The sequence below is a fragment of the Choloepus didactylus genome, chromosome 20 (genome assembly GCF_015220235.1).
Source record: "Choloepus didactylus isolate mChoDid1 chromosome 20, mChoDid1.pri, whole genome shotgun sequence".
Classification (NCBI taxonomy): Eukaryota; Metazoa; Chordata; class Mammalia; order Pilosa; family Megalonychidae; genus Choloepus; species Choloepus didactylus.
The window spans coordinates 25,831,267-25,849,739 of NC_051326.1; the positions used below are offsets into that span (position 1 = coordinate 25,831,267).

The 18,473-nt window shown below is 43.8% G+C and overlaps 1 pseudogene; it reads left to right on the plus strand.

The window, feature by feature from the left end:
• The first annotated feature begins 351 nt into the window (after positions 1-351).
• The window catches only part of LOC119516437, a 181,976-nt pseudogene continuing 163,854 nt past the window's right edge, over positions 352-18,473 (plus strand).

The window sequence follows — 18,473 nt, forward strand, 5'->3', positions numbered from 1 at the left end:
CGTCCTCCATCTGCCCCCACTTCATTCAGCCCCGCAGAAGCCTGACCTTTTTTACCTCTGAACCCGCAGCCCCGCAGCCTGGGCGGCTGTGCCGTGTCCCGTGTCCCGTGTCCCGGGGCCGGGCGGCCAGCAGGGGGCGAGCGGGCCGCGCGCTGGCGGCAGGAGCCCGGGGACAGGCGGAGGGGGCGGGCGCGGGAGCGGCCGCGGCTAACCTTGTGCGAGGAGACGGTTATTTAAGGCCCCACGTTCTTCGCCGCCGGCATCGTATTTCCTGAGAAGGAGCCCTAAGACCCAGGGCCGGCCTGGAAGAAGCGCTGAGCTGCTCGAGAACCATTAAAGGGGAAGCACGAAATGAGCAAGATCCGTCTCCGGGACGCTGCTGCAGGCCACAGGTGCGCCGCGGCGCCGGCGCTGCGGAGGCGGAAGGAGCCCTGCGACAATGGCGCCCTCTCAGAAAGACGTGAGGCACGACGCGCGGCTACCGTTCTTTAAACATGGCCTGAGTGCGTGATCTCCTTCACCCGCCACAGATATCACAGGCATTGTTATCTCCTCCGTTTTGAAGATGACAATAGAGTCTCAGGAGGTTAAATAATCTGCCAAAAGTCACATGACCGCGAAAGGCTTTGCATCCAGGCAGGCCTGGCTGGGCCCGGAACCCCTGTTCCTAAGCGTGCACCCTGCTGCCTCTTCAGGGGTGCTGTTTCCACGCCTCCTCCTGACCCAGGGGTCCTCTTGCCCTCAGCTAGCTGACTACACGCCCTGCTGGTTCAGAGCACACACGCAAGGTTGTTACCCCTCCAGGGGTATTCTCATTCTCACAGGGTGCTCTGGAGGCCTGCAAAAGGTTCAAGACCCAAATATTTAATGAAGCATGAGAGAAACATGCAACGAGAGTGAAAAAAGTGTCTTAGCACTAGCTCGGCCATTGCTGGACTGTGTGAGCCAGGGTAAGTCATTTGATCCCTCTGTGCCTCCATTGTCTCATCTCAAAAATGAAGGAGGTCAGACTAAATCATGAGTTTTAACTCCAGGTCCATGAATATTCTACATCTGTATGCAAAGATTGGTGTGTCTCATACATGCACATTTATCAGGGGAAATAGTAATTTCCATCAGATTCTCAAAGGAGTTTGTGATCAAAGAAAGTGGCAGAATGACTGTATTACATGGCCTCTAAGTCCCTTCTGGCTCCGGCTTTCTGAAAGATGAGGGGCTCTCTAATGAAGGAACTTCAGGACCATGGCAGAATAGATATCTGGGGACGGGAAAGGGCTTCCCAGAGGCCCCCAAACCATGACTTTTATTGAGTGTTCAACTACACAGCCTGAGTGGTGGCCCAGCTGTGAACAGGGCCATGGCCTCAGGTAATCTCTAGCATCTCCAGAGTCACCCTGCTTCTGGCTCGACGACAGGTATTCTGACACACTTTTCTGTTGTTCAAATAAAAAGGGAAAGGATTGCTCACAGAGAACTCTGGTGAACGGAGGCACCCCGACAGCCTCTGGGAGCCATACTCCACTGGTCATGTCAGCAGAATGCCACTTTAATCATTTATCAGTCTCATCTGAGCCAAGCCAAGGCCTTGTGTAGCTAGATCTCTAAAAATATTTGCAGCGTCTTCTGTGTGTCAGAAAATTAGTCCGTGCCTTTCTGGGGAACCTCATACTGTGTAGAGTAAGAAGGAGGTAAATCCTACTCTTCTTTATCCCAGTTGGCACTAGTTGCCAATTAATCTGTTCCAAGATTAGATCAAGTTAAAATAACGATCGTGTTTATCCCTGATGAGAAAGAAGAAGCAAGCAGATAGTCATAAATCAATGCCCAAAGCAGTTGAGGGGTGTAAGGGGTGGGCATGGAAGGAGAGGACGGTTCTGTCCACTTTGCGTTGTGGCAACTGGAATGTAATGGGTTGGTCACAAACGTAAAGAGTCTCAGATGGATTTGGCCCTGGTTGGAAGAACTGCATCATTCTCCCCCAGGCTGCATCCCTAGTCACTCTCAAAAGTCCATTGTCTGAGAACTGCAGTAAGACAGCCCACCTCCCAGCACCCCACCTCCTCTTGCCTCCAGCCTTGTCAGGCTCTTTGTCCAATGCTGCATGTAACATGTGCAATGTCTCCTCCGCACCTCCTCTCATAACCTCACAGAACACATTCCCTCTGTGTCTCTGCAGGGCTAGGGTCCAGGACCCAGATACAGAGTAGAATCTTGGGATCTTCTGGGACACAAGGCAGCTCTGCCAGTCAGTCTGGGGCAATGCTGGAGCAAGATGAATGGCTTGGTGCTATTTCAGTTTCATTAACATTAAGCTAATAGAATACCATTTCATAATGACTTGACTGTCTCTCTTACATTGCAAATATCAGTGGACTATGAAGTTTGCTCAAGTTTCCCTAAAATGTGTGTTTGGATCATCTGGGATTTAAAATTGAAATTCTTAATAGGGCTCCAAATCAGCCAGTGTCCACCGGTCCGGGAATCCCAACTGGAAGTGCCGTAAAAACCTCCACTGTCAGCTGAGGTTGAAAACAGAAGAATCAGGGACCTGTAGACGCACTCTGAGGCTCCAGAGTCCACTCGGGGAGAGAAGGGGTTGGTAAGATATGGTAATAAGAGAAGGGTATGGTAAAAGGAGATACAGAATGTTCCATACTGGGAAGACACTGACAGGGTCAATGGGCAATGACCAGAAGACAGGATGGGGAGCCTGTGATGGGAATTCAGAGCTGTGATAGGCGAAGTTGAAGATGCAGGTAGGTGATCACCATCAGAGGGGTCTGGCTAGAGATAGCAGGATCCCTGGGGCTTAGAACCAGAAATCCCAATGATTGATGAAGATTGGGGAAAGCATGATAGGGACACAGCCCTGAGGTAATTTACCAGGTAAAGGCTCCAGCCCAGTTGTAGAGCTAGTATATTCCAGTGGAGGCTTGGTCTTAGAAATAAGACTGAAAACCAATTATCTGAACCAGGGCAGAAGGTCAGAGCAATGCTTGCGGCAAGATTAACCTGACGCTGAATTTTCTGAGTTTAATGCTAAGGACAGGATTGCCCTGAACCAAGATTGGGCATTAAAATATAGGTAGGGTTCAAATGGCTTCTTAGATGGTCCTGTGGCCCCATCTCTGGGGAGAGGAGAGGGGTAGGGGCAAAAGCATTGTCTCAGAAAAAAAGAAAAAGAAATAAACAAAATGTGTCTTCCCACATGAAGACAGAATTCAATGTAGTGCTATTGTGGCCCATTCTGACTCTCCCATGCCTAGAGCTGAACTGTCAAGAAAGCTTGATTGCTTTCCCAAAGGTGTCCACCCTCGTGGTGCTCCACCATGTGAAGGGTTTCCAGGAGGCACAGGCTTTCTCTTTCCAAAGAGAGATATAACAAATATAAAAGCCTCCAGAGAGGCTGCAGATAAAAGTAGGGGAGCCCTCATTCTACCCCTACTGATGCCAGACATGGCCTGGGTGACCCAGGAGGCACCTGCCATAGAGGGTCAAAGAGTTGTGGACTGGGGGTGGGCGTGATACCTCTCTGGCTTCTCAGGGAGCCACTGGCATCCTAATCCATAGTGGGCCAATATGGTGATAACTTTTGAAGGAAAGTATTTACAAAGACAATTTGGTTCTGATTACAGGAGTGAGGGATGAGTGAATGAGCACCTCCTCTCCAACCCCTCTAGACCTGAACTGTTCCAATGTCCCTTGACAAAGACCCAAGAACCTTTGTCCTCACCTGGCAGCTAAGCTGCTCTGGCATCAAACATGGTAGAAAGAACATGGACTTTAGAATCAGACCAGGGTTTGAATGTTGACTTTTCCACCAACTAGCTCTAAAACCCTGGAATAATTACTCAACTTCTCTGAGCTTCAGTTTATTAATCTATTCAATGGGGATATTAAAAACCTATTTAGTAGAATTTTAATAAGTTTCGCTAAATAGGTTTCCTAAGCCTAAAGACCCATTCTCATTTTGGAACTCTTGCTCAATAGTCAAAAACTTGCTTTAATCATGTGACTTTCATGGAGCCTTCCCAAATGCCCCTGGCCAGAATTCAGTTAACCCCTTCCTTTTCTACTCTCCTGATCCATTTTAAAATCCTACTGTAGTCCTTATCTAAGTTTGTCTTATCTCAGCCATCTGTTGATGAACCTTTCTCCCAAACAGGAATGGTGCCTTATTTATCTTTTTATTCTGCCCCCTCCTCCAAGAACAGAGCCTATCAGAGGATATAATAAATGTTTGTGCAGAGGATATAATAAATGTTTGAGATCAGTGTACAAGTCTCCTGACAGGTAGTAGAGCCTTGGAACTGGATAGAGAGGAAATTTTGCAAGACCCAGGGGCTGGAGGGGCAGGAAACTTGATGGGCCTCAGCATCCTAACTGAGCCTGAGAGCCTTTGAAAGTCCACTTGCCTTTTCTAGGAAATAAGGACAAATGAGGCTGCATGCTAGGTTGAACTTGGATGAACAATAAAGTAGGTTCATTATCAGGAGGCTGCACTCTCCTTTCTCAGCCCATTTTCCTGCTTCTGGGGTCCCCATGCCCAGGCAGTTTCCCAAGCAGTGTCTCAAGTGCTACACTTGCCATCTGCTCTGATCCTACAACCTATTGAAACTTTATCTATCATGAGTTGCATCTCCTCAGAGCTTTGTTTTATATGGGAGTAAATCTGACAAATGAAGCCAGTCAAGTGCCACCATCTTTTATGTAATATCCCTGCTTAGCGGGTATGCAAGGAAGGCCTTGGAGGGAACTTAGCCCCTTCCCATGATTCCCTTCCTCTCTAAGATCTCCTCAAGGAATCACAGTAACTGCTCTGGGGGAACAAAAAGGGGCAGTCCCTCTGTGTGGATGGCAGAGTCCTCCCCTACACGCATGCCATCCCCCCTTGTCCAGTTTGGGGCTTTGCCCTTCCTGTCAGTGACACAGTCTGTTCTGCATCCCAGTGCCCCAGCAAGAAGCCGGAACAGAACATGGTGCTCTTAGACAGAAATACACTCCCCCACTGGGGTGCTGGCCCTCTCCCATGGTTTGGGCAGATCTGCCATTTCAACTGCCATTTGTCTTATGTCTCTTCTAGAGGAAAAGGAAGTTGGTCATGAATACCACCCAAGTTTCCTCAGACAGTAATACCCTGAATATTGCTCCTAAGTAAAAAGGGTGTGTTTGCTATGAAAACTGCATTTCAAGACAAGTGCCTTAACCACTGCCTCCCCATCTTTCTAAGCAGATTGCTGCCTCTAAACTTCTGCTATATGGACATTCTAGAGCCTGCCCTCCAATTTCTGTAACTAAATGGCTACTTCCAGGACTCTGACCCAAGGGAGTGAGTAGAGTGGAGATTTTCCATCTGAGACAGGCTCACAGGAGGGAGAGACTGGGTGGGAGAAGAGGGGGAGTAGGTGCTAGAGAGAGATGAAATATACAAAGGAGTTGAAAATTTGACAAACAACTGCTTTCATAGCCTGCCTGGACTGGCCTTGGCCTGAGTATCTTCTCTGCGGCACTACCACTCAGGGCTGGCCAATGTGCAGCAGAGTCAGTAGGGTGCTCCTGGAGGGTCAGTCCTCAGCCTCTCTTCCACTCCACCCCCACCCTACTCACTGCCCCACCCCACCCCCATCCCACCCCCAGCAGCTCATTTGCTTTCAGCCATCTCTCATTTCCCCATGTTGGTTTAGTCTCAGGCCCAGACCCTGTTCAATATTTGTCTCCCTGGCTCCTCTATTTGCTCTCATTTCCATATGTTTAACATACATATTAGCTGCCTCCTGACGTGTCACATAGCTGTCACTGGCTCTCTCAGCCTCAGTCTGGATCCCAGGGCCACTGGGTACACCAGTTTCCGCGGCCTCACTCTCATCCCACCAGGATGGTGTTGGTGAACTGCAGCCTAGAACTGAATGAATTGTGCCTGCCCTTCATTTCCACATCCCACCCTCCCCCCAACACACACACATCACACACATCCGGAACCCAAACCTGGTCCCAGGGCCTCCAAGCTCTCCCCCGCACTTCTCCTCCTTCTCTCAAGTTGCCCTTTCTTTCTTAAGGCAGCATAATATTGATTGACACCCTAGAACTGTAATGTTTTCCTTAATGAGATGCCTGAGTAAGAATACAATTAGAAGTTCTAAAACTGGACTCTGAGGCCCTTTTCTGCCATCATCTCCTGCTAAACTCATTTTATGCTCCTCATGTCATCTCATCTCAGTCAAGCTGCCTTCCTCCTGGGATCCAAAATCATAGATTCTTTGAAATGGACCTCAGAGGTCATCTAGTCCAACCACTGAGCTCTGGCTCGAATGCTCCTCCAGTTATCCATCCAGCATTCCCCACACTGTGTGCCAGGCCCTGGGCCGTGGTGGGGGCACAGGGCTAACAGAGGAGTAGTTTGTACCTAGAAGGAGCTCATATCTAGTGTGGGAGAGACAGACACACACTAACTATAATACAATATGACAAGTTAAAAACAGAGGTGTGAAGGGGCTACCAGAGATGGACCCTAACTCTGCCAAGGTCATCAGCAAGGGCTTCCTGCAATCCTTTAATAATGGATGATTTCAAGTTAAAAGAACTTGCTATCTCCCTAGTCTCATTCTTTTTCCTTCTGAGTCTTGAAACACATCCTTCTCTCTGTGAATATGGCAATCTAAAACCTTAGTAAAAAGCCTCATAAGCCTCAAATGAACCAGTTTTCTCTGCCGCAGTGTCCCCATCTGTAGAAAGAAGAGGATCAAGCTCAGAGATATCTAGAACCCTCAAATCCCGTTGGTTCCACAGCAGGTTGGCTCTCCAACAGGTTTCTCTTCTTCATCCTTACTGCCACTTTCTAAAGATGACTCTTGTCGCCTACCCCTTGCTTTTCAATAGGCTCTGGTTGTTTTCTTCTTCATTGAGCCCACTTCTGTGCTTCTGCCAGTTATCTTCTATAAAATCCTGCTGATCATATCATCCTGGCTCCCTGTTGCCTCTGGGACAAAATCCACATTATTTAGCTTGAGTCCAGGTTCTTTTATAATCTAGCTTCTTCCTGCCCTCTGCCACCATGAACCGTTTTTGTCATAATGAACCTTTTACAATTTCCCAGATGTGACATGCCATTGTGAAACTCTGTACCTTTGCAAATGACTTTCCCTCAAAATCTAGTAAAAATTCTAGGTAGGTTAAGTTGATTTCTACATCCCCCCTCCCATTCTTCTGAAGCATTTTGTTCATATTTCCATAATGACTATGGTGGCCACCCTCTTAAGTCAGTCCCCAGTGACACTCACATCCTGGTATTCATGTCCCCGTATAATCTTGTCTCACACTGAATAGGGATGATCTGTGTAGCCAACAGGATGTGGATGTGGTGATGTGTGACTTTTGGGGCCAGGTGATAAAAGATTTCACAACTTCTACCTTGCCCCCTCTTTGATCACTTGCTCTGGGGGAAGTCAGTGGTCATTTCAGGAGACCTCTGAACAACCTGTGGGGAGACCCATGAGAGTAGAGACTGAGGCCTCCTGCCAGCATCCCAGGTCAGCTTGCCAGGCATGTGAGTGAGCCATCCTCCCAGGTGAATCCCCCAGCCCCAGTCACCCCTTGTCTGCAAACTGATGAAGGACACTGAGCCAGAACCACCCAGTTAAGCAGCTCCAATTCCTGATACACAGAAACTATAAGAAGTAACAAATATGTAGTGTCACTTGAAGCCACTAAGTGCCCTATTGCATTAAGATGTATCTTTTACAGGCTTCTCTCTCCTGTAAATACCTTTGAGAACTGGGCCATATGCCATTAATCTCTGGATTTAGAGTGCCTAGCAAGCTGCATAATGCAAAAAAAAAGTGGGTTATAAATAACACTTTTCTACTTTATTATTTAATTAGTAATTAATTTTTTTTTAAAATCCTAAAGATCCAGTCTATGTTTCTCCTTGTTTTACTACTTGATTACTTCAACCTTCAGGGTCAGTCTGTCCCCTACCTCCACCTCCACACCACTTTGAAGTTTGCAAAATACCTTTTTTATGCCAGTTCATGCATACAATGACTTTCTGAGTTTGGCAGAGTAGATATTATTAAGCACATTTTACTTATAACTAAAAACGGAAACATAAACAGGTTAAGTTGTTTGCCCCACCTAGTAAATGATAGAATCCTGGTTTTCCTGACTGGGAGCCCAGTTCTGTCTCCAGTAGGTGAGCTGGATGCTGCAGGTGCTTCCCCTAATAGCCCATTACTGGGAGCTTTTAAAGGAGCCCAATGCCTCTGCTCTGTAATAAGGGTGCAGGTGATCGGCCATCCATGCTTGTCTGGGCTTCCTACCTGGCCATCCTCCTCTTCTTCCCAGAGGCCCAGCTACTCTGTGCTAAGATGAGCCTGAGTCTGGGGCCTGGGCTGTGACTTGGTGTCGTTGCTCCTCATTAGCACCAGCTAATGCTACTGAAGCCCAGTAAGCCTGCACATACTGTGCAGTTCTGCAAGGGTCACAGCTACAATTGCTTGAGGGAGATTATCTGCAAAATGGCCTCTCTCTTAGTCATCAAGAAATAGTTATTGATGTTATCTTAAAAAACAATTTTGGAACCAAGATTTAGAAGAAAGACAAGGGCCAGTAAATGCCTGCATGACTCCTTCCGAGGGAAACCAGGAAGGATTGCCAGAAAAGCTAATCCCTTATATTATTGTTAGCATGTGGTGTTGAAAGGCTGCTTGTCTGAATGTCAGAAGACCTTGTTTCCACATCTCATTTCCATTCACTTAGTAGCAGTATGATGCTCAATGTGTCACTCCCCCGATTGGGTAATTGTGTCTCCATCTACAGAAGGGCAGCCATCCTACTTTCCATGTTAACATCATTAACATGCCAAGATTAGTAAGTGGATGAGTAAAAATAATACCTGTTATATACCAAGCACATAATATATGCCACACACACTATCCTAGACACTTTGCATCATTTAACTTACTCAAGTTTCACACCAATGCTATGAAATAAGCATTTCCCTACTTAAATGATCACTTACTCTGTGCTCACCATGCAGTAAGTCAGCTCTTTTCACTACACCATATGTCAAGTAAGATAATGTCTCCTAATGTGCTTTAAACATAAAATTCTTATAGAAAATAAAATCATTTAAAAACAAAACATCTCATTATTAGGTGGAAATGTTCAGGTTTGAATAAATGGTCCAGCTCTACAAGCCATTCACCATGCTTCTTCTCTTATAACATCCCAGGGCAAAGAGTAGACCTTGGAGCTCCAGAGGGAGAACGCTCTCATTTCTGTGCTTCCACTGTGAGGGTGAGGGAAGGGCAGTCCCTCATACCCTCCATAGACCAGGAAAAACGTACGTGAACTGCCGGTCTGTAACTTAACCTGAAACTTATGCTGTCCACAGAATAACCAAGATTCATAGCCTCTCTGGGAAGCTATGTATGGCTCTTTTTTATATTCCTCCTTGAAACTATTGCATATGAGTTTTTCAAAGCAAAATTGATTTAAATTGATCATATTTAAATTTTCCTTTATTGTAAAGGTTTCACAATGCTTCTTAGGATAACTGCAGACTCTATGTGTGTTCCAAAAAGGACCTGAGAATCCTGTTTTGAGCATACATACAAGTCCTCGTAGGTCATAAAGGTTGTTCTTTCCAATTCTAAAATTCTATATTCTGTCAACTCCCAGTTCTCCTCTTGTGAACTTTGTGACTAGCACAGAGGCCCAAGACATAGTTAATGCTCAGGAAAAAGCCCAGAATTCAACCTTTCACCTACCTGAAATTTTTCTTCCAACCGTTTGTACCTGATTTGTTTGTCCAGGGCACCAAAGAGACCGAGCTGTCTTCCTAAACTTGCTGCCGCTCATCTATTTAAATTTGAGCCCATCAGTGAGCCCTCTCTGAGCCTCAATTTTTTCTTGATGATCACTGCCATATGGTCTTCTCACAGTTGTGTGATGATTCTACTGAAGAGGCCGCAGAGTGGGGCAAAGCCATCGTTGGCTCTTGTGATCACTGTGCTAAGAGAGGCACTCAGGAATAGACTCTTCTCCATTCCCTCAAAAGCTAAGTCCAGGGGAGAAACTCAGTTGACCACCCTAGTTTTCTCTGCCTCATCCACAATCCTCAAACCCACCCTTCACCTGACTAACTCATGCTCTTCACATCCAGGTCCTACTATAGATGTCACTTCCTCTGGGAAATCTTCCTTGGTCACACACAGCCTGGTTAGGTACCCTTCTTAAGAGGTTGCATGGCATCCTACCATCACCATCACACTGTTGTGTAATTGTCTATTTATCAATCTCTTCTACCAATCTCTAAGCTCTGTGAGGGCCACGATTTGATCTGCCTCACTCATCATTCTATGCTCAGAGCCTGGCAGAGTGGCTGGCACCAAGCAGGTATAGAAAACGCATAAAATAGACCCGCCTGTCTTGCCACCTTCCCTGGGCAGTTAGGAGGTGAGTCTTTCAGCAAACCACTTCATGTTTCTTGGCCTCAATTTCTCCCTCTGTAAAAAGAATGGTTTGAGCTACACGTTCTCTGCAATTCTTTCCAGCATGATAATCTATAATTCAGTGATTCTAAATAAGGTAATGCATTTGAAAGAACATGAAAAAAAGCTCTTTACTAACATAAGGATTATGTTTAAGGTATTATTGTTATTCCACATGGTTTTTCCTTGCTGTGCATTCTGGCAGCTCACCACGCAAAATAAACGCATCCTTTCTCCTACAGCTGAAAGTCGGGACTTGCCCATGGCTGCCCCCCAAGTCAGTAGCAACATCGCAGCCAGACACCTATGGGTCTGTCCCCTTCTCTTCTCTTCCTTAGAAAAGCTTTGGGAAATTTGTGATAATTCCTTCCTTCCTGACATCTGAATGTTTCCTGAATCGAGTGGATGAGATCTTGTCTTTTCAGACAATTGGTGATGACCTTACTGGATTTTCTAATCTGGCTTGTTGGTTTTACGAATCTTTTTCTTTGTGCAGCAGCAATACAAAAAGAAAGAATCAAAAATCAGTAATGCAAAAAACACAAAAAATACTAAAGGAGAAGGCAAATCAGACAGTCAGTGGACCTAGAGTTAAATTAGAATACAACGGTTTAATGCTCCCGAAGACCAGACTATTGTTTCTTATCAGATTTCCCCTTGAATGAGCAATTGTGAAGCCAGCCTGTCCAGAGGAATGAGTTGTCATTCCACAAGATGAGCAAACACCATTGATTTTAATGTGTATGAGAGAAACAAACAACACTGAGCTCTCTCTCCACACGCCCTGCCGGACACTCTTCAGCAGCGAATACCGATGCCCCATTTTGTTAAGTCTCCAGGCAAAAGCGTTAAGCCAGTGGCAGGGAATGGTCCAGCACTAGATGGAGGGACACTCTTCTGGACAGATGTACTCCAGATAGACAGAACCTCTGTGTTGTAGGGAAAATGCTGAGTTATAGAACATGGGCTGTCAAAATTGAGATCCAAGAGTGGAAAGGACAAGAGCAGGGGGATCCCAGTCCTCTGTGGGGATTTGGAAAGGAAGTCAACACTCCAAATCCTGGTAGTCTTCAAACAGCTACCAGCTGGGAGATCAGCAGTGGTGAGGGCAGGCACAGGGGACCATAAATGGGGTCAGCAGCAATGGCAGGATGTGCTACAGTGGCTTTGCAATGAATGTCTGGCCTCAAATGTTATCCTATCAATTTCACCCTCTCACCCTGTGAGAACTCTAAGAATCACCTTGAAGAGAGGTGGCTTCCAGGATTTTGCCCTTTGTAATCTGTTATCAGAAATAAGAGGCACAGTGGTTTGACTTCATTATTGACAACACATATGGCTGACATACCGCAGCACTTGTATAACCCTTCATGGTTCTGACAGGTTTCTCGTCTACAACTGCAGTCTACAAGGGGATGGCAGTGACAGCCTCAAGAAATTTGAGGAAGAAGGAATATGATTGTCCCCTGAGGGTTAAACCTTGTAAAATCCACACACAATGCAAGTGATTAGGCAACTGTGAAAATAAATGCAGAGATTATCTCTAATTGTGTGGCTAAAGTATTCAGAAACACCCAAAACTCCAGTCAAGACAATCTGGGAGCCATCTCAGGAAGATAAAATTGGAGTGAGATTGTAATTTGGTAAGCAGAAACCTAATCAATTTTATTGTGCCTTCCTAGGAGAAAGACCCCTTCAAAAGCTGCCCTGTCAAGCTAGCATGAGTGTCTGTCCATCTCACAGCAAATGCCTCCTGTGGATGCCTCAGGCTATCAAAGCTAGTAAACATTTGAGTCAGAGAATTATTTTTTCTGGTTCTGATTCCATGATCCTCAAACATCCTTCTGAGATATATTTTTTTTCCCTGTATAGTTTACTTGCAGAGAAAAGAAAAAAAAAAGGTGTTGGAGAGGCCGGTGTAACCTATACCCAGTCCGTCTTGTAGTAGCATTTATCTTTTTCCATGAATTCTCTTTCTATGTATGCCTCCATATGCCTTTCTACATAAGTGAATCAGTTTCCCTGAGTTCAGTTGACAGGATAGCACTGATGAGAATATTATGCTGAGGTCTAGGCCCCAGAAAGCAGTGAATTAGCCAAGAGAAATGGTAGTCTGAGTCTGGGCAACACAGACCACACTCCCAAGAAAGGCTAAGTTTTGGGTAATCTGTTCTTTCAGAAAGGCAGCATTCAGTTGGTCAAGCCTCACAATTGCCTGACATAGATTTTGTTGTTACCTGTACTAATTATCAATGAGGAAGCAAAGCTCAGAATGGCCCAAGTCCCAGAGCATGTGGTGCTCTGACTTGACACAACCCTGAAACTCCCTTGGTGTCCCTTGGTACAGACAGGCTCTCACATCTTAAAAAGAGCTGCAGATGATTCCTATAGATCCCTACTAGTCTAAAAAGCCTGGGCCAATGCTCCCCACAATCCTATTCAAAAGGGGTGACCAGATTGGGGGAACCTCTTCAGTTACAGTTTCTTTGTAAAGACAAAAGCCAAAAGGAATTTTTAAAGCAGACCTGCTGGCTGTTGTTCCATATCCCGGCTGCTCTGGCCTCAGATTCTCTCCCAAGACCCTTGGCAATTAGGCTCCTCTTGCTGAGGGTTGGGAGGAATGGCCAAGAAGAGATCCATCTGCTCTGGTTCCTGGACTATGGAAGAAGATCATCAAGAAAAGATAACCCATGGCTACCAGACCCTTTAAGGTCTGTTTTTCTTCTTCTGCTTCTACTGGCTTTCTCTGGTCATGGCTGAGAGACATCTGCTGGTGAATCTCCCAGAGAGATACAACCTCAAGTTTGCATAATTCCACAATTCCTATAGCTCATCTCTTGGATAGGTAACCCACCAGTGTCATACCAAAGTCTAGGCTATCCAAGAGTAAGGGACGTCTTAACAGTATGGACATTGGAGTTTACGTGGCAGATGAGATTCAGAGTAGTGCCTTCTCCTTCTTTGGTCAGTATCCCTACCAGACTCCAAATCTGCTCTTGTACCAGACCAGGACCCTTGTTACCATCTCCAAATATCTTTCTCTCTCCAGAAGAGTCTCTAAAGTCCTTCTCTTCTCCCTTTTCTGCAACCTTTTCCTCTCTATCACCTCCTTTCCTTTCACTCCCTTTTAGGCATGTTTCTCCTTTTAAAAATCTGCCACCAGCATTAAATGTCTATCACTACCTCCCATTTCTTAAAGCCCCAGGAAGGTCCCAAACTCAACTAGTATCCCTACTCCCTCTGTTTCTCCTTTCCTCTCCTTCTGGCCTTAGCGTTCACTTCACCACCTCTTGAAGCATTTGTGCTTGTCCTCCAGGATAGTGTCTTCCTGATTGATTGATTTATTTATGTATGAAAAGTGAGGTTCCAATTATGGCACATCCACACAGTGGAATGCTATGTAACTATTTAAAATGATGGGGTAGAAGAAAATTTAATAAGGTGGAAACATGTTTACAACAATATATTCAGTAAAAAATGAGGCTACAAAACTGTATATAGAACGTTTGCATTTTTCAAAAAAATCATATGCGTTTATATGTACATGACTGAAAGCATATTTGCCTAAATGTTCATAGTGGTCATCTGTACATCTGGGTAATGGGATTGCAAATGGCATCGTCTTCTTTGTGCTTTCCTGTATTTTCTAATTTGTTTTACAATGAGGAAGTATCATTTTTGTAACAAGAAATAAAAAAGTAATATGTGGCTTCTTTTCTTGAAGATACTAGTAAAATGCCTTTTCCATCCCATCTCTCTTTCTGTATCTTCTTTTTATCCATATTGGCATATGTGCTTGTTATTCTCAGCAAATCAGCCAATTGAAATAAGACTTACTTTATGTAAGCAGACTGTGGCTGTTGTTAGTCCAAAAAATGGTGTCAATGCTAAGTAACAGTTTCTTGAATTGTACTAAAGGTATTGTCTTCTCCAGGCCAGCTTTCTCTACACTTAGGTCTTCTCAGCTGTTCCAGAAGGCCCTGTAGGCAGTGTTGCCAACAATATTCTTACATATGGCTAGAATCTTCTTTGCCTTAGAGAGGCATTTTTGAATAGTGGTGGATGGTGTGATTTTTTTTTTCCTAGATTGACAACTTTCAAGTTTCAGTTTCACTTACTGACAATGACTATGGACTTTCCAAACCTTTGTTTCCCATCTGGAAATTGATAGTAATGATAACATCCACTTATGGGATTGTGTTGAAGACTAATATCATCAAGTCCTTAGCACAGTGTTTGGCCTACAACAAGTAGGAATTTTATTAACTCCTGAACAACCTTATCCATTGGAGGGAAAACGCTTTGAATTGTTTTAGTCTTTTGTGCTTCTTTTTGAATAAAGGACTTAAAAGCAGTTTTGGACAGATAAGAGAGAAAAAAAGGGGAATGAGTTGAGGCAGAGGTTTCTGCTTCTGTTGCTTCCACCTCAGAAATAATTAAGGACACAGGCACGGCACATGAGCAGTTTAAATTTGTTCAAAAGGGATCTTCCCTAAAAGGTGACCCTTGACCCTTGAGTTTAGCTTTCTCCTGAACAGGATACCACATTCCAATAATGACCTCCACATCCTATGATTGTGGGGTTGATTTTCCAAACCTAATACATGATGTTACGTTTTCCTTTGTTACGTTTCATCATTTAGGATGTTTTTCCAAACCTAATACATGATGTTATGTTTTCCTTTGTTACGTTTCATCATTTAGGATCTGTTCCATTCTCTCAGCTTGTCAAGAACTTTTAGGGCTTTGATTCTGTCATCCAGCATATTTGTTAACCATCCCAAATTCATGCCATCCACAAATTTGATGGCTTCTCTCTTCATAAAAGCCATTGCTTAGAATTTTGACTAGCACCAAGCTGAAGTCAGAACCCTGGGGAAGGTCACTTAGAAACCTCACCCAGTTTATCATCTATCCAAATCTTTGGCTCCTTCAGTAAGTTACTATCTGCCTAAGGATCCTTATATCCCTTATTAGTACAGCTTAGTTACAAGTTATTCCTCATCCACTAATCTAAAATATTCATTACAAAAAAAGAGAAAGAAAATATAGATAAGTCTGACATTTCATGTTCTTAGAGCATTCATTCAAAGTCAGGGTTCTCTGCTTCCTTTTCTGAATATTCTCAAAGTTTCATTTTTTTTATAATCCATTGTGGATTTTTGTTTTAGTTCTTATTTCCCTTTGGGAAATTGACCTAGCACTGGCCTTGTGTTCTTCTGGCCTGACATTGTCTCTATGGACAATTTTCCTATTCTCTAAGTTTCTTCAAAGATCACAACAGCAGCCTACAGAATGAAAGTTGAATGACTATTGAGGGTGAGGTGCTAAGTCCAAGAGACTTAAATATGCCTAGGTCACTTAGACATTTTATCATAATTTATTTATCTACAATGAGTTTACCCATCAAGGACTGAGAGAAGTAAATACATAAATTGAATAGAGAAAATAGAAGAAAATGTTGGAGAATAAATCTCTTACTTAGGCTGATTTCTTAACTGAAACCCCAAGGGCACTAAAACCAGAAGGAAAAACAACTGATGGATATGACCTCACAAAATTAATTTGGGAAAACTCAGAAGGGCCATCCCAGCTCCACACCCCCTATAAGATTGACTGAGCCTTCAATATCTCACTGTGCCCAGTCCTCTGCCCCTCACTCCCTTATAGGTGTGGTTCCAGAGAGCACTCCCCAATAAATCCAGTGAATGCCAAATTCCATCTCCAAGTCTATTTTCAGATAATCTGACCCAACACAGTTGATATCAAGAAGCACACTCAAAAATGAGATTTTGGAGCTGTATCACTCTCTACAGAGTCAACTGTAAATGAATCTTCCATCACTAGCCGTCAGTGGAGTCCTGATAGCCCCTAGAATGTGGTAGTGGCACAGTTAATAAAATTTTCACTGGTGGTGAACTGGGATGAGACACCAATGGAAGGGAAAGCACTGGCAGATGCAATATCTCAGGCATTTGAGAGGTGCGGGAAAGTAGGAGATTTCAAGACTATGGAATTGAATGGCTTTTGCTGAGTGTTACTGATACACTAGAGAAAGACAATGAAAAGGTTGCAGGTGATTAATCAACAATTTAAGGTGAAGTGTTAAAGTCAGACAGCCTCCTTACTAGTGTATGAAGAGGCTCCCCATCTCTTGCAGCAGGAGGACTGAAAAAGTACAGGATCAAATCAAGAGTTTAATTATACGGGTAGCAAAGCATCAGGGAAATTTGAATTCTCAACTCCAGGAAATCTGCTCTACCAAGGTCTGGGATGTGATTGGGAAGGAAGGAGAAGGAACCTGAGTATTGAGACATTGTCAGCTGATGGATTTTCTGGCTTAAATAGTGTATCCATTCAAGCATGGCCACTTCTCTGCCTATGTTCCAAGGAAGGTCTGAAGAGTACTCATCAAAGGAAAAAGGAATGCACAAGTGAGAGGGGCACCAAAATCCTTGAAAAATTCAATGGTGGCTGTTCTCTTCAGGCTAGGGTTTAGAAGAGAAGAGGCTATGATGGAACTGAATTCCCTGGTAGCAAGGGAGATGGCAGAGTCCCAGAATAATAGAGGCCGGGGGAGGCATTTAACTATCAAAAGCAAGGAAGATATTTCTCTGAGCTTCTTCCAGGCAAACATCTCTCCTTGGCTCTGGTTACTGGACTTTCCTCATAGCAGGGCCCCAAATGCCAGTCCTCACTCCTGCCTCAAAAGAAGAAAGCAAAGCTGCTTCCTGCCCCCAGAGGAGACAACAACTAATCTGGACTTGCCAAAGGAGAAAAAGTACAATAGGAAGCAACTGAACATATTGATGAAGTACAAAATGAAATAGAATTAATGAACAAGCCAGTGAGGGGATTTTGAAAGTGGAACAGAAACATAACAAACTCTACCAGCCATTTTTTCAGAAGAGGTCAGAATTTATCACAAAATCCCAAATTTGGGGATAGTAATTTGGGAATAATAACACTTGTCAATCATCTTGCAAGGGAGGATGAAGAGGTGCTGCATTATTTGACCAGAGTTGAAGTGACAGAATTTGAAGATATTAAATCAAGTTAAAGAATAGATTTATATTTTGAAGAAAATCCTTACTTCAAAAATAAAGTTCTCTCCAAAGATTTTCATCTGAATAAGAAGGTGAACCATCCTCAAAGTCAACTGGAATCAAATGCAAGTCTGGAAAAGACTTGATGAAAAGTTCAAGTCAAATATGGAATAAAGCCAGCAGGAAAAGACAGCATGAAAAAACAAAAAGCTTCTTTACCTGGTGTACTGACCATTCTGATGCAGGTACAGATGAGTTAGGAGAGGTCATCAAAGATGATATTTGGCCAAGTCCATTACAGTACTGTTTGATTCCTGATATGGATGATGAAGAAGGGGAAGAAGAAGGATTAGAAGATATTGATGAAGAAATGGATGAGTACAAAGGGGAAGAAAATGAAGATAACGATGAGGGAACGGAGAGGAGGATGAAGGAGAGAAGATGACTAAGAACACTGATGGATTCCAGCCTTCCCTTTTTAATTTTCTCTGGTCCCTAGGAGCAAGTTGTAGTCTTTATTTTTGTTCCACTTTTGCTCATTCATCCTGTTTGTTTGTTTGTTTGTTTGTTTTGCTGCTGCACTTTTTTAATGCAATTTTATTGGGATATATTCACATACCATAAAATCATCCAAAGTGTACAATCAGTTGTTCCCAGTATCATCATATAATTGTGCACTCATCACCACAATCAATTTTATGAACATTTTCATTATTCCAGGAAATAAAAATAAGAATAAAAATAAAAATAAAAGTAAAAAAGAACACCCAAAACATCCTTTTTCCCCCCAATTATTCATTTACTTTTTGTTGCCCTTTTTTCTACTCACCTGTCCATACACTGGATAAAGGGATTGTGTGCCACAATGTTTTCACAATCACACAGTCAACCCATATAAGCTATATAGTTATACAATCATCTTCAAGAATCAAGGATA